The sequence below is a fragment of the Channa argus genome, chromosome 3, assembly GCF_033026475.1.
Source record: "Channa argus isolate prfri chromosome 3, Channa argus male v1.0, whole genome shotgun sequence".
NCBI lineage: Eukaryota > Metazoa > Chordata > Actinopteri > Anabantiformes > Channidae > Channa > Channa argus.
The window spans coordinates 3,677,695-3,692,227 of NC_090199.1; the positions used below are offsets into that span (position 1 = coordinate 3,677,695).

At 52.1% G+C, this 14,533-nt stretch overlaps 7 non-coding genes and 2 pseudogenes across 7 annotated transcripts; all 9 read right to left on the reverse strand.

The window, feature by feature from the left end:
• Nucleotides 1–1,279: 1,279 nt before the first annotated feature.
• LOC137124712 (5S ribosomal RNA) lies at nt 1,280–1,398 on the reverse strand. Its single transcript, XR_010914025.1, has one exon. It is a non-coding gene; the product is annotated as a 5S ribosomal RNA (ribosomal RNA).
• Nucleotides 1,399–2,682: 1,284 nt separating this feature from the next.
• LOC137124715 (5S ribosomal RNA) lies at nt 2,683–2,801 on the reverse strand. Its single transcript, XR_010914026.1, has one exon. It is a non-coding gene; the product is annotated as a 5S ribosomal RNA (ribosomal RNA).
• Nucleotides 2,802–4,085: 1,284 nt separating this feature from the next.
• On the reverse strand, nt 4,086–4,204 carry LOC137124724 (5S ribosomal RNA). Its single transcript, XR_010914034.1, has one exon. It is a non-coding gene; the product is annotated as a 5S ribosomal RNA (ribosomal RNA).
• Nucleotides 4,205–6,048: 1,844 nt separating this feature from the next.
• On the reverse strand, nt 6,049–6,167 carry LOC137124725 (5S ribosomal RNA). Its single transcript, XR_010914035.1, has one exon. It is a non-coding gene; the product is annotated as a 5S ribosomal RNA (ribosomal RNA).
• Nucleotides 6,168–8,500: 2,333 nt separating this feature from the next.
• On the reverse strand, nt 8,501–8,619 carry LOC137124762 (5S ribosomal RNA). Its single transcript, XR_010914071.1, has one exon. It is a non-coding gene; the product is annotated as a 5S ribosomal RNA (ribosomal RNA).
• A 1,278-nt stretch (nt 8,620–9,897) lies between these two features.
• On the reverse strand, nt 9,898–10,016 carry LOC137124726 (5S ribosomal RNA). Its single transcript, XR_010914036.1, has one exon. It is a non-coding gene; the product is annotated as a 5S ribosomal RNA (ribosomal RNA).
• Nucleotides 10,017–11,285: 1,269 nt separating this feature from the next.
• Nucleotides 11,286–11,394, reverse strand: LOC137124772 (5S ribosomal RNA; annotated as a pseudogene).
• A 1,272-nt stretch (nt 11,395–12,666) lies between these two features.
• Nucleotides 12,667–12,775, reverse strand: LOC137124710 (5S ribosomal RNA; annotated as a pseudogene).
• Nucleotides 12,776–14,050: 1,275 nt separating this feature from the next.
• LOC137124765 (5S ribosomal RNA) lies at nt 14,051–14,169 on the reverse strand. Its single transcript, XR_010914074.1, has one exon. It is a non-coding gene; the product is annotated as a 5S ribosomal RNA (ribosomal RNA).
• Between the last annotated feature and the right edge of the window lie 364 nt (nt 14,170–14,533).

Sequence of the window (14,533 nt, forward strand, 5' to 3'; positions counted from 1 at the left end):
TCCCGGCACAATAACGTTGTCAAACCGCTAAGTGACGTTCAAACTGCGTGAAAGTTTGACCGCGGGCAATTTCATTGCATTTTGTCCCGGGGGACCCCATCGGAGACATACAAGCACCCGGTGCACGCTCTCCCGCCGAAGGACGGCCCTCGCACCTCTGATTCTACTTTGGGAAGCAAAATGCAGCTGTGCTGATGGTAATTGTGATCTTCTTTCTGCGTCTCTGGACGGACCTTAAATTGGTGTCTTGACCCTCTAGCCCAGGTTTTCCTCCACTTTTCTCTTTGGCAGTGAGCGGAGCACCAACTTCTATTACACACCTGACAGTGAAAGGTGTGCTAAAGGAGGACAGTGGCGAATTGTGGCTGACAGCTGCACTTCCTGGAGCAAATATGTGCCTCCATGTTCTTGCCACTTCAAACGATGTGTAGACTTTGTTACAGGAGTAAAAAGCTTAGGATTGACATTGGTCAAACGTTGGGAGGGCACATTTTGCTGCCTTTACCGAACAAACCCACAATGAAAGATAATGTGAACATGACGTGAGAGGAAGTTTGGGCCAGAGGTTCTCCACGCAGCTCCCCCGTCCACTCCGTGCTTTTTAAACAGTCTGTCTAAAGTGAAGCAGCAGCAGCAGCAGCAGCAGCAGCAGCAGCAGCAGCAGCGCCCTCTACTGTCTGTAAGAGAAAACTGGGGGAATAAAGAAAAGCTTACAGCACCTGGTATTCCCAGGCGGTCTCCCATCCAAGTACTAAGTACTGTGCTTCATTTGCTCACATCGAGAGCGATGTGACCTCTGACAAGAGCCAGAGATCGTCGACCACCTCCTTCTCAAAAGGCCTGTTTGCCAGGTCTCACGTGGCTTACGGCCATACCACCCTGAACACGCCCGAAACAAAGAATCCCTTCTCAAAATTTCTTCAGACCAATTTTCCCACAATCCACTCACAGGCTCCTCAGCCAACAGTCTGCGCCTGGAAAAGTACGGCCTGATCCAGGACACGAGAACCTGGTGGGGCCGGTGACTTTTTCCTTTCTCGGCTAAAATCCAAGGTCAAACGTTGGGAGGGCACATTTTGCTGCCTTTACCGAACAAACCCACAATGAAAGATAATGTGAACATGACGTGAGAGGAAGTTTGGGCCAGAGGTTCTCCACGCAGCTCCCCCGTCCACTCCGTGCTTTTTAAACAGTCTGTCTACAGTGAAGCAGCAGCAGCAGCAGCAGCAGCAGCAGCGCCCTCTACTGTCTGTAAGAGAAAACTGGGGGAATAAAGAAAAGCTTACAGCACCTGGTATTCCCAGGCGGTCTCCCATCCAAGTACTAACCAGGCCCGACCCTGCTTAGCTTCCGAGATCGGACGAGATCGGGCGTGTTCAGGGTGGTATGGCCGTAAGCCACAGCTCAGTGCACAAACACACATTTTATACAAGCACATCATCCCCAGCATCCCATCCAACTGGCTCAGTTTCAGCCATAGACCACCTGGGTGCTCGCCTGACGAGCTACCGGCTGGAGGGTGGCTAAAGAGGAGGTGGAAACACTGAGTAACTGCTCCTCCTGATCTGCTGTGATCCGTTGTTAGAAAGAGCAGAGCAGCAACCAGCTGAGAGCAGACTAGCACTGTGGAAGCACTTTCCTGCTGGGGGCCGCCTCTCCAAGACGCCGCTGTTTATTTGATGCCCCCCGTGCTTCATTTGCTCACATCGAGAGCGATGTGACCTCTGACAAGAGCCAGAGATCGTCGACCACCTCCTTCTCAAAAGGCCTGTTTGCCAGGTCTCACGTGGCTTACGGCCATACCACCCTGAACACGCCCGAAACAAAGAATCCCTTCTCAAAATTTCTTCAGACCAATTTTCCCACAATCCACTCACAGGCTCCTCAGCCAACAGTCTGCGCCTGGAAAAGTACGGCCTGATCCAGGACACGAGAACCTGGTGGGGCCGGTGACTTTTTCCTTTCTCGGCTAAAATCCTCCCGGCACAATAACGTTGTCAAACCGCTAAGTGACGTTCAAACTGCGTGAAAGTTTGACCGCGGGCAATTTCATTGCATTTTGTCCCGGGGGACCCCATCGGAGACATACAAGCACCCGGTGCACGCTCTCCCGCCGAAGGACGGCCCTCGCACCTCTGATTCTACTTTGGGAAGCAAAATGCAGCTGTGCTGATGGTAATTGTGATCTTCTTTCTGCGTCTCTGGACGGACCTTAAATTGGTGTCTTGACCCTCTAGCCCAGGTTTTCCTCCACTTTTCTCTTTGGCAGTGAGCGGAGCACCAACTTCTATTACACACCTGACAGTGAAAGGTGTGCTAAAGGAGGACAGTGGCGAATTGTGGCTGACAGCTGCACTTCCTGGAGCAAATATGTGCCTCCATGTTCTTGCCACTTCAAACGATGTGTAGACTTTGTTACAGGAGTAAAAAGCTTAGGATTGACATTGGTCAAACGTTGGGAGGGCACATTTTGCTGCCTTTACCGAACAAACCCACAATGAAAGATAATGTGAACATGACGTGAGAGGAAGTTTGGGCCAGAGGTTCTCCACGCAGCTCCCCCGTCCACTCCGTGCTTTTTAAACAGTCTGTCTAAAGTGAAGCAGCAGCAGCAGCAGCAGCAGCAGCAGCAGCAGCAGCGCCCTCTACTGTCTGTAAGAGAAAACTGGGGGAATAAAGAAAAGCTTACAGCACCTGGTATTCCCAGGCGGTCTCCCATCCAAGTACTAACCAGGCCCGACCCTGCTTAGCTTCCGAGATCGGACGAGATCGGGCGTGTTCAGGGTGGTATGGCCGTAAGCCGCAGCTCAGTGCACAAACACACATTTTATACAAGCACATCATCCCCACCATCCCATCCAACTGGCTCAGTTTCAGCCATAGACCACCTGGGTGCTCGCCTGACGAGCTACCGGCTGGAGGGTGGCTAAAGAGGAGGTGGAAACACTGAGTAACTGCTCCTCCTGATCTGCTGTGATCCGTTGTTAGAAAGAGCAGAGCAGCAACCAGCTGAGAGCAGACTAGCACTGTGGAAGCACTTTCCTGCTGGGGGCCGCCTCTCCATGACGTCGCTGTTTATTTGATGCCCCCCGTGCTTCATTTGCTCACATCGAGAGCGATGTGACCTCTGACAAGAGCCAGAGATCGTCGACCACCTCCTTCTCAAAAGGCCTGTTTGCCAGGTCTCACGTGGCTTACGGCCATACCACCCTGAACACGCCCGAAACAAAGAATCCCTTCTCAAAATTTCTTCAGACCAATTTTCCCACAATCCACTCACAGGCTCCTCAGCCAACAGTCTGCGCCTGGAAAAGTACGGCCTGATCCAGGACACGAGAACCTGGTGGGGCCGGTGACTTTTTCCTTTCTCGGCTAAAATCCTCCCGGCACAATAACGTTGTCAAACCGCTAAGTGACGTTCAAACTGCGTGAAAGTTTGACCGCGGGCAATTTCATTGCATTTTGTCCCGGGGGACCCCATCGGAGACATACAAGCACCCGGTGCACGCTCTCCCGCCGAAGGACGGCCCTCGCACCTCTGATTCTACTTTGGGAAGCAAAATGCAGCTGTGCTGATGGTAATTGTGATCTTCTTTCTGCGTCTCTGGACGGACCTTAAATTGGTGTCTTGACCCTCTAGCCCAGGTTTTCCTCCACTTTTCTCTTTGGCAGTGAGCGGAGCACCAACTTCTATTACACACCTGACAGTGAAAGGTGTGCTAAAGGAGGACAGTGGCGAATTGTGGCTGACAGCTGCACTTCCTGGAGCAAATATGTGCCTCCATGTTCTTGCCACTTCAAACGATGTGTAGACTTTGTTACAGGAGTAAAAAGCTTAGGATTGACATTGGTCAAACGTTGGGAGGGCACATTTTGCTGCCTTTACCGAACAAACCCACAATGAAAGATAATGTGAACATGACGTGAGAGGAAGTTTGGGCCAGAGGTTCTCCACGCAGCTCCCCCGTCCACTCCGTGCTTTTTAAACAGTCTGTCTAAAGTGAAGCAGCAGCAGCAGCAGCAGCAGCAGCAGCAGCAGCAGCGCCCTCTACTGTCTGTAAGAGAAAACTGGGGGAATAAAGAAAAGCTTACAGCACCTGGTATTCCCAGGCGGTCTCCCATCCAAGTACTAACCAGGCCCGACCCTGCTTAGCTTCCGAGATCGGACGAGATCGGGCGTGTTCAGGGTGGTATGGCCGTAAGCCGCAGCTCAGTGCACAAACACACATTTTATACAAGCACATCATCCCCACCATCCCATCCAACTGGCTCAGTTTCAGCCATAGACCACCTGGGTGCTCGCCTGACGAGCTACCGGCTGGAGGGTGGCTAAAGAGGAGGTGGAAACACTGAGTAACTGCTCCTCCTGATCTGCTGTGATCCGTTGTTAGAAAGAGCAGAGCAGCAACCAGCTGAGAGCAGACTAGCACTGTGGAAGCACTTTCCTGCTGGGGGCCGCCTCTCCATGACGTCGCTGTTTATTTGATGCCCCCCGTGCTTCATTTGCTCACATCGAGAGCGATGTGACCTCTGACAAGAGCCAGAGATCGTCGACCACCTCCTTCTCAAAAGGCCTGTTTGCCAGGTCTCACGTGGCTTACGGCCATACCACCCTGAACACGCCCGAAACAAAGAATCCCTTCTCAAAATTTCTTCAGACCAATTTTCCCACAATCCACTCACAGGCTCCTCAGCCAACAGTCTGCGCCTGGAAAAGTACGGCCTGATCCAGGACACGAGAACCTGGTGGGGCCGGTGACTTTTTCCTTTCTCGGCTAAAATCCTCCCGGCACAATAACGTTGTCAAACCGCTAAGTGACGTTCAAACTGCGTGAAAGTTTGACCGCGGGCAATTTCATTGCATTTTGTCCCGAGGGACCCCATCGGAGACATACAAGCACCCGGTGCACGCTCTCCCGCCGAAGGACGGCCCTCGCACCTCTGATTCTACTTTGGGAAGCAAAATGCAGCTGTGCTGATGGTAATTGTGATCTTCTTTCTGCGTCTCTGGACGGACCTTAAATTGGTGTCTTGACCCTCTAGCCCAGGTTTTCCTCCACTTTTCTCTTTGGCAGTGAGCGGAGCACCAACTTCTATTACACACCTGACAGTGAAAGGTGTGTTAAAGGAGGACAGTGGCGAATTGTGGCTGACAGCTGCACTTCCTGGAGCAAATATGTGCCTCCATGTTCTTGCCACTTCAAACGATGTGTAGACTTTGTTACAGGAGTAAAAAGCTTAGGATTGACATTGGTCAAACGTTGGGAGGGCACATTTTGCTGCCTTTACCGAACAAACCCACAATGAAAGATAATGTGAACATGACGTGAGAGGAAGTTTGGGCCAGAGGTTCTCCACGCAGCTCCCCCGTCCACTCCGTGCTTTTTAAACAGTCTGTCTACAGTGAAGCAGCAGCAGCAGCAGCAGCAGCAGCAGCGCCCTCTACTGTCTGTAAGAGAAAACTGGGGGAATAAAGAAAAGCTTACAGCACCTGGTATTCCCAGGCGGTCTCCCATCCAAGTACTAAGTACTGTGCTTCATTTGCTCACATCGAGAGCGATGTGACCTCTGACAAGAGCCAGAGATCGTCGACCACCTCCTTCTCAAAAGGCCTGTTTGCCAGGTCTCACGTGGCTTACGGCCATACCACCCTGAACACGCCCGAAACAAAGAATCCCTTCTCAAAATTTCTTCAGACCAATTTTCCCACAATCCACTCACAGGCTCCTCAGCCAACAGTCTGCGCCTGGAAAAGTACGGCCTGATCCAGGACACGAGAACCTGGTGGGGCCGGTGACTTTTTCCTTTCTCGGCTAAAATCCAAGGTCAAACGTTGGGAGGGCACATTTTGCTGCCTTTACCGAACAAACCCACAATGAAAGATAATGTGAACATGACGTGAGAGGAAGTTTGGGCCAGAGGTTCTCCACGCAGCTCCCCCGTCCACTCCGTGCTTTTTAAACAGTCTGTCTACAGTGAAGCAGCAGCAGCAGCAGCAGCAGCAGCGCCCTCTACTGTCTGTAAGAGAAAACTGGGGGAATAAAGAAAAGCTTACAGCACCTGGTATTCCCAGGCGGTCTCCCATCCAAGTACTAACCAGGCCCGACCCTGCTTAGCTTCCGAGATCGGACGAGATCGGGCGTGTTCAGGGTGGTATGGCCGTAAGCCACAGCTCAGTGCACAAACACACATTTTATACCAGCACATCATCCCCAGCATCCCATCCAACTGGCTCAGTTTCAGCCATAGACCACCTGGGTGCTCGCCTGACGAGCTACCGGCTGGAGGGTGGCTAAAGAGGAGGTGGAAACACTGAGTAACTGCTCCTCCTGATCTGCTGTGATCCGTTGTTAGAAAGAGCAGAGCAGCAACCAGCTGAGAGCAGACTAGCACTGTGGAAGCACTTTCCTGCTGGGGGCCGCCTCTCCAAGACGCCGCTGTTTATTTGATGCCCCCCGTGCTTCATTTGCTCACATCGAGAGCGATGTGACCTCTGACAAGAGCCAGAGATCGTCGACCACCTCCTTCTCAAAAGGCCTGTTTGCCAGGTCTCACGTGGCTTACGGCCATACCACCCTGAACACGCCCGAAACAAAGAATCCCTTCTCAAAATTTCTTCAGACCAATTTTCCCACAATCCACTCACAGGCTCCTCAGCCAACAGTCTGCGCCTGGAAAAGTACGGCCTGATCCAGGACACGAGAACCTGGTGGGGCCGGTGACTTTTTCCTTTCTCGGCTAAAATCCTCCCGGCACAATAACGTTGTCAAACCGCTAAGTGACGTTCAAACTGCGTGAAAGTTTGACCGCGGGCAATTTCATTGCATTTTGTCCCGGGGGACCCCATCGGAGACATACAAGCACCCGGTGCACGCTCTCCCGCCGAAGGACGGCCCTCGCACCTCTGATTCTACTTTGGGAAGCAAAATGCAGCTGTGCTGATGGTAATTGTGATCTTCTTTCTGCGTCTCTGGACGGACCTTAAATTGGTGTCTTGACCCTCTAGCCCAGATTTTCCTCCACTTTTCTCTTTGGCAGTGAGCGGAGCACCAACTTCTATTACACACCTGACAGTGAAAGGTGTGCTAAAGGAGGACAGTGGCGAATTGTGGCAGACAGCTGCACTTCCTGGAGCAAATATGTGCCTCCATGTTCTTGCCACTTCAAACGATGTGTAGACTTTGTTACAGGAGTAAAAAGCTTAGGATTGACATTGGTCAAACGTTGGGAGGGCACATTTTGCTGCCTTTACCGAACAAACCCACAATGAAAGATAATGTGAACATGACGTGAGAGGAAGTTTGGGCCAGAGGTTCTCCACGCAGCTCCCCCGTCCACTCCGTGCTTTTTAAACAGTCTGTCTAAAGTGAAGCAGCAGCAGCAGCAGCAGCAGCAGCAGCAGCAGCAGCGCCCTCTACTGTCTGTAAGAGAAAACTGGGGGAATAAAGAAAAGCTTACAGCACCTGGTATTCCCAGGCGGTCTCCCATCCAAGTACTAACCAGGCCCGACCCTGCTTAGCTTCCGAGATCGGACGAGATCGGACGAGATCTCTGACAAGAGCCAGAGATCGTCGACCACCTCCTTCTCAAAAGGCCTGTTTGCCAGGTCTCACGTGGCTTACGGCCATACCACCCTGAACACGCCCGAAACAAAGAATCCCTTCTCAAAATTGCTTCAGACCAATTTTCCCACAATCCACTCACAGGCTCCTCAGCCAACAGTCTGCGCCTGGAAAAGTACGGCCTGATCCAGGACACGAGAACCTGGTGGGGCCGGTGACTTTTTCCTTTCTCGGCTAAAATCCTCCCGGCACAATAACGTTGTCAAACCGCTAAGTGACGTTCAAACTGCGTGAAAGTGTGACCGCGGGCAATTTCATTGCATTTTGTCCCGAGGGACCCCATCGGAGACATACAAGCACCCGGTGCACGCTCTCCCGCCGAAGGACGGCCCTCGCACCTCTGATTCTACTTTGGGAAGCAAAATGCAGCTGTGCTGATGGTAATTGTGATCTTCTTTCTGCGTCTCTGGACGGACCTTAAATTGGTGTCTTGACCCTCTAGCCCAGGTTTTCCTCCACTTTTCTCTTTGGCAGTGAGCGGAGCACCAACTTCTATTACACACCTGACAGTGAAAGGTGTGTTAAAGGAGGACAGTGGCGAATTGTGGCTGACAGCTGCACTTCCTGGAGCAAATATGTGCCTCCATGTTCTTGCCACTTCAAACGATGTGTAGACTTTGTTACAGGAGTAAAAAGCTTAGGATTGACATTGGTCAAACGTTGGGAGGGCACATTTTGCTGCCTTTACCGAACAAACCCACAATGAAAGATAATGTGAACATGACGTGAGAGGAAGTTTGGGCCAGAGGTTCTCCACGCAGCTCCCCCGTCCACTCCGTGCTTTTTAAACAGTCTGTCTACAGTGAAGCAGCAGCAGCAGCAGCAGCAGCAGCAGCGCCCTCTACTGTCTGTAAGAGAAAACTGGGGGAATAAAGAAAAGCTTACAGCACCTGGTATTCCCAGGCGGTCTCCCATCCAAGTACTAACCAGGCCCGACCCTGCTTAGCTTCCGAGATCTGACGAGATCGGGCGTGTTCAGGGTGGTATGGCCGTAAGCCACAGCTCAGTGCACAAACACACATTTTATACCAGCACATCATCCCCAGCATCCCATCCAACTGGCTCAGTTTCAGCCATAGACCACCTGGGTGCTCGCCTGACGAGCTACCGGCTGGAGGGTGGCTAAAGAGGAGGTGGAAACACTGAGTAACTGCTCCTCCTGATCTGCTGTGATCCGTTGTTAGAAAGAGCAGAGCAGCAACCAGCTGAGAGCAGACTAGCACTGTGGAAGCACTTTCCTGCTGGGGGCCGCCTCTCCATGACGTCGCTGTTTATTTGATGCCCCCCGTGCTTCATTTGCTCACATCGAGAGCGATGTGACCTCTGACAAGAGCCAGAGATCGTCGACCACCTCCTTCTCAAAAGGCCTGTTTGCCAGGTCTCACGTGGCTTACGGCCATACCACCCTGAACACGCCCGAAACAAAGAATCCCTTCTCAAAATTTCTTCAGACCAATTTTCCCACAATCCACTCACAGGCTCCTCAGCCAACAGTCTGCGCCTGGAAAAGTACGGCCTGATCCAGGACACGAGAACCTGGTGGGGCCGGTGACTTTTTCCTTTCTCGGCTAAAATCCTCCCGGCACAATAACGTTGTCAAACCGCTAAGTGACGTTCAAACTGCGTGAAAGTTTGACCGCGGGCAATTTCATTGCATTTTGTCCCGAGGGACCCCATCGGAGACATACAAGCACCCGGTGCACGCTCTCCCGCCGAAGGACGGCCCTCGCACCTCTGATTCTACTTTGGGAAGCAAAATGCAGCTGTGCTGATGGTAATTGTGATCTTCTTTCTGCGTCTCTGGACGGACCTTAAATTGGTGTCTTGACCCTCTAGCCCAGGTTTTCCTCCACTTTTCTCTTTGGCAGTGAGCGGAGCACCAACTTCTATTACACACCTGACAGTGAAAGGTGTGTTAAAGGAGGACAGTGGCGAATTGTGGCTGACAGCTGCACTTCCTGGAGCAAATATGTGCCTCCATGTTCTTGCCACTTCAAACGATGTGTAGACTTTGTTACAGGAGTAAAAAGCTTAGGATTGACATTGGTCAAACGTTGGGAGGGCACATTTTGCTGCCTTTACCGAACAAACCCACAATGAAAGATAATGTGAACATGACGTGAGAGGAAGTTTGGGCCAGAGGTTCTCCACGCAGCTCCCCCGTCCACTCCGTGCTTTTTAAACAGTCTGTCTACAGTGAAGCAGCAGCAGCAGCAGCAGCAGCAGCAGCAGCGCCCTCTACTGTCTGTAAGAGAAAACTGGGGGAATAAAGAAAAGCTTACAGCACCTGGTATTCCCAGGCGGTCTCCCATCCAAGTACTAACCAGGCCCGACCCTGCTTAGCTTCCGAGATCGGACGAGATCGGGCGTGTTCAGGGTGGTATGGCCGTAAGCCACAGCTCAGTGCACAAACACACATTTTATACAAGCACATCATCCCCAGCATCCCATCCAACTGGCTCAGTTTCAGCCATAGACCACCTGGGTGCTCGCCTGACGAGCTACCGGCTGGAGGGTGGCTAAAGAGGAGGTGGAAACACTGAGTAACTGCTCCTCCTGATCTGCTGTGATCCGTTGTTAGAAAGAGCAGAGCAGCAACCAGCTGAGAGCAGACTAGCACTGTGGAAGCACTTTCCTGCTGGGGGCCGCCTCTCCAAGACGCCGCTGTTTATTTGATGCCCCCCGTGCTTCATTTGCTCACATCGAGAGCGATGTGACCTCTGACAAGAGCCAGAGATCGTCGACCACCTCCTTCTCAAAAGGCCTGTTTGCCAGGTCTCACGTGGCTTACGGCCATACCACCCTGAACACGCCCGAAACAAAGAATCCCTTCTCAAAATTGCTTCAGACCAATTTTCCCACAATCCACTCACAGGCTCCTCAGCCAACAGTCTGCGCCTGGAAAAGTACGGCCTGATCCAGGACACGAGAACCTGGTGGGGCCGGTGACTTTTTCCTTTCTCGGCTAAAATCCTCCCGGCACAATAACGTTGTCAAACCGCTAAGTGACGTTCAAACTGCGTGAAAGTTTGACCGCGGGCAATTTCATTGCATTTTGTCCCGGGGGACCCCATCGGAGACATACAAGCACCCGGTGCACGCTCTCCCGCCGAGGGACGGCCCTCGCACCTCTGATTCTACTTTGGGAAGCAAAATGCAGCTGTGCTGATGGTAATTGTGATCTTCTTTCTGCGTCTCTGGACGGACCTTAAATTGGTGTCTTGACCCTCTAGCCCAGATTTTCCTCCACTTTTCTCTTTGGCAGTGAGCGGAGCACCAACTTCTATTACACACCTGACAGTGAAAGGTGTGCTAAAGGAGGACAGTGGCGAATTGTGGCAGACAGCTGCACTTCCTGGAGCAAATATGTGCCTCCATGTTCTTGCCACTTCAAACGATGTGTAGACTTTGTTACAGGAGTAAAAAGCTTAGGATTGACATTGGTCAAACGTTGGGAGGGCACATTTTGCTGCCTTTACCGAACAAACCCACAATGAAAGATAATGTGAACATGACGTGAGAGGAAGTTTGGGCCAGAGGTTCTCCACGCAGCTCCCCCGTCCACTCCGTGCTTTTTAAACAGTCTGTCTACAGTGAAGCAGCAGCAGCAGCAGCAGCAGCGCCCTCTACTGTCTGTAAGAGAAAACTGGGGGAATAAAAAAAAGCTTACAGCACCTGGTATTCCCAGGCGGTCTCCCATCCAAGTACTAACCAGGCCCGACCCTGCTTAGCTTCCGAGATCGGGCGTGTTCAGGGTGGTATGGCCGTAAGCCACAGCTCAGTGCACAAACACACATTTTATACAAGCACATCATCCCCAGCATCCCATCCAACTGGCTCAGTTTCAGCCATAGACCACCTGGGTGCTCGCCTGACGAGCTACCGGCTGGAGGGTGGCTAAAGAGGAGGTGGAAACACTGAGTAACTGCTCCTCCTGATCTGCTGTGATCCGTTGTTAGAAAGAGCAGAGCAGCAACCAGCTGAGAGCAGACTAGCACTGTGGAAGCACTTTCCTGCTGGGGGCCGCCTCTCCAAGACGCCGCTGTTTATTTGATGCCCCCCGTGCTTCATTTGCTCACATCGAGAGCGATGTGACCTCTGACAAGAGCCAGAGATCGTCGACCACCTCCTTCTCAAAAGGCCTGTTTGCCAGGTCTCACGTGGCTTACGGCCATACCACCCTGAACACGCCCGAAACAAAGAATCCCTTCTCAAAATTGCTTCAGACCAATTTTCCCACAATCCACTCACAGGCTCCTCAGCCAACAGTCTGCGCCTGGAAAAGTACGGCCTGATCCAGGACACGAGAACCTGGTGGGGCCGGTGACTTTTTCCTTTCTCGGCTAAAATCCTCCCGGCACAATAACGTTGTCAAACCGCTAAGTGACGTTCAAACTGCGTGAAAGTTTGACCGCGGGCAATTTCATTGCATTTTGTCCCGGGGGACCCCATCGGAGACATACAAGCACCCGGTGCACGCTCTCCCGCCGAAGGACGGCCCTCGCACCTCTGATTCTACTTTGGGAAGCAAAATGCAGCTGTGCTGATGGTAATTGTGATCTTCTTTCTGCGTCTCTGGACGGACCTTAAATTGGTGTCTTGACCCTCTAGCCCAGGTTTTCCTCCACTTTTCTCTTTGGCAGTGAGCGGAGCACCAACTTCTATTACACACCTGACAGTGAAAGGTGTGCTAAAGGAGGACAGTGGCGAATTGTGGCTGACAGCTGCACTTCCTGGAGCAAATATGTGCCTCCATGTTCTTGCCACTTCAAACGATGTGTAGACTTTGTTACAGGAGTAAAAAGCTTAGGATTGACATTGGTCAAACGTTGGGAGGGCACATTTTGCTGCCTTTACCGAACAAACCCACAATGAAAGATAATGTGAACATGACGTGAGAGGAAGTTTGGGCCAGAGGTTCTCCACGCAGCTCCCCCGTCCACTCCGTGCTTTTTAAACAGTCTGTCTACAGTGAAGCAGCAGCAGCAGCAGCAGCAGCAGCGCCCTCTACTGTCTGTAAGAGAAAACTGGGGGAATAAAAAAAAGCTTACAGCACCTGGTATTCCCAGGCGGTCTCCCATCCAAGTACTAACCAGGCCCGACCCTGCTTAGTTTCCGAGATCGGGCGTGTTCAGGGTGGTATGGCCGTAAGCCACAGCTCAGTGCACAAACACACATTTTATACAAGCACATCATCCCCAGCATCCCATCCAACTGGCTCAGTTTCAGCCATAGACCACCTGGGTGCTCGCCTGACGAGCTACCGGCTGGAGGGTGGCTAAAGAGGAGGTGGAAACACTGAGTAACTGCTCCTCCTGATCTGCTGTGATCCGTTGTTAGAAAGAGCAGAGCAGCAACCAGCTGAGAGCAGACTAGCACTGTGGAAGCACTTTCCTGCTGGGGGCCGCCTCTCCAAGACGCCGCTGTTTATTTGATGCCCCCCGTGCTTCATTTGCTCACATCGAGAGCGATGTGACCTCTGACAAGAGCCAGAGATCGTCGACCACCTCCTTCTCAAAAGGCCTGTTTGCCAGGTCTCACGTGGCTTACGGCCATACCACCCTGAACACGCCCGAAACAAAGAATCCCTTCTCAAAATTGCTTCAGACCAATTTTCCCACAATCCACTCACAGGCTCCTCAGCCAACAGTCTGCGCCTGGAAAAGTACGGCCTGATCCAGGACACGAGAACCTGGTGGGGCCGGTGACTTTTTCCTTTCTCGGCTAAAATCCTCCCGGCACAATAACGTTGTCAAACCGCTAAGTGACGTTCAAACTGCGTGAAAGTTTGACCGCGGGCAATTTCATTGCATTTTGTCCCGGGGGACCCCATCGGAGACATACAAGCACCCGGTGCACGCTCTCCCGCCGAGGGACGGCCCTCGCACCTCTGATTCTACTTTGGGAAGCAAAATGCAGCTGTGCTGATGGTAATTGTGATCTACTTTCTGCGTCTCTGGACGGACCTTAAATTGGTGTCTTGACCCTCTAGCCCAGATTTTCCTCCACTTTTCTCTTTGGCAGTGAGCGGAGCACCAACTTCTATTACACACCTGACAGTGAAAGGTGTGCTAAAGGAGGACAGTGGCGAATTGTGGCAGACAGCTGCACTTCCTGGAGCAAATATGTGCCTCCATGTTCTTGCCACTTCAAACGATGTGTAGACTTTGTTACAGGAGTAAAAAGCTTAGGATTGACATTGGTCAAACGTTGGGAGGGCACATTTTGCTGCCTTTACCGAACAAACCCACAATGAAAGATAATGTGAACATGACGTGAGAGGAAGTTTGGGCCAGAGGTTCTCCACGCAGCTCCCCCGTCCACTCCGTGCTTTTTAAACAGTCTGTCTACAGTGAAGCAGCAGCAGCAGCAGCAGCAGCAGCAGCGCCCTCTACTGTCTGTAAGAGAAAACTGGGGGAATAAAGAAAAGCTTACAGCACCTGGTATTCCCAGGCGGTCTCCCATCCAAGTACTAACCAGGCCCGACCCTGCTTAGCTTCCGAGATCGGACGAGATCGGGCATGTTCAGGGTGGTATGGCCGTAAGCCGCAGCTCAGTGCACAAACACACATTTTATACAAGCACATCATCCCCAGCATCCCATCCAACTGGCTCAGTTTCAGCCATAGACCACCTGGGTGCTCGCCTGATGAGCTACCGGCTGGAGGGTGGCTAAAGAGGAGGTGGAAACACTGAGTAACTGCTCCTCCTGATCTGCTGTGATCCGTTGTTAGAAAGAGCAGAGCAGCAACCAGCTGAGAGCAGACTAGCACTGTGGAAGCACTTTCCTGCTGGGGGCCGCCTCTCCATGACGTCGCTGTTTATTTGATGCCCCCCGTGCTTCATTTGCTCACATCGAGAGCGATGTGACCTCTGACAAGAGCCAGAGATCGTCGACCACCTCCTTCTCA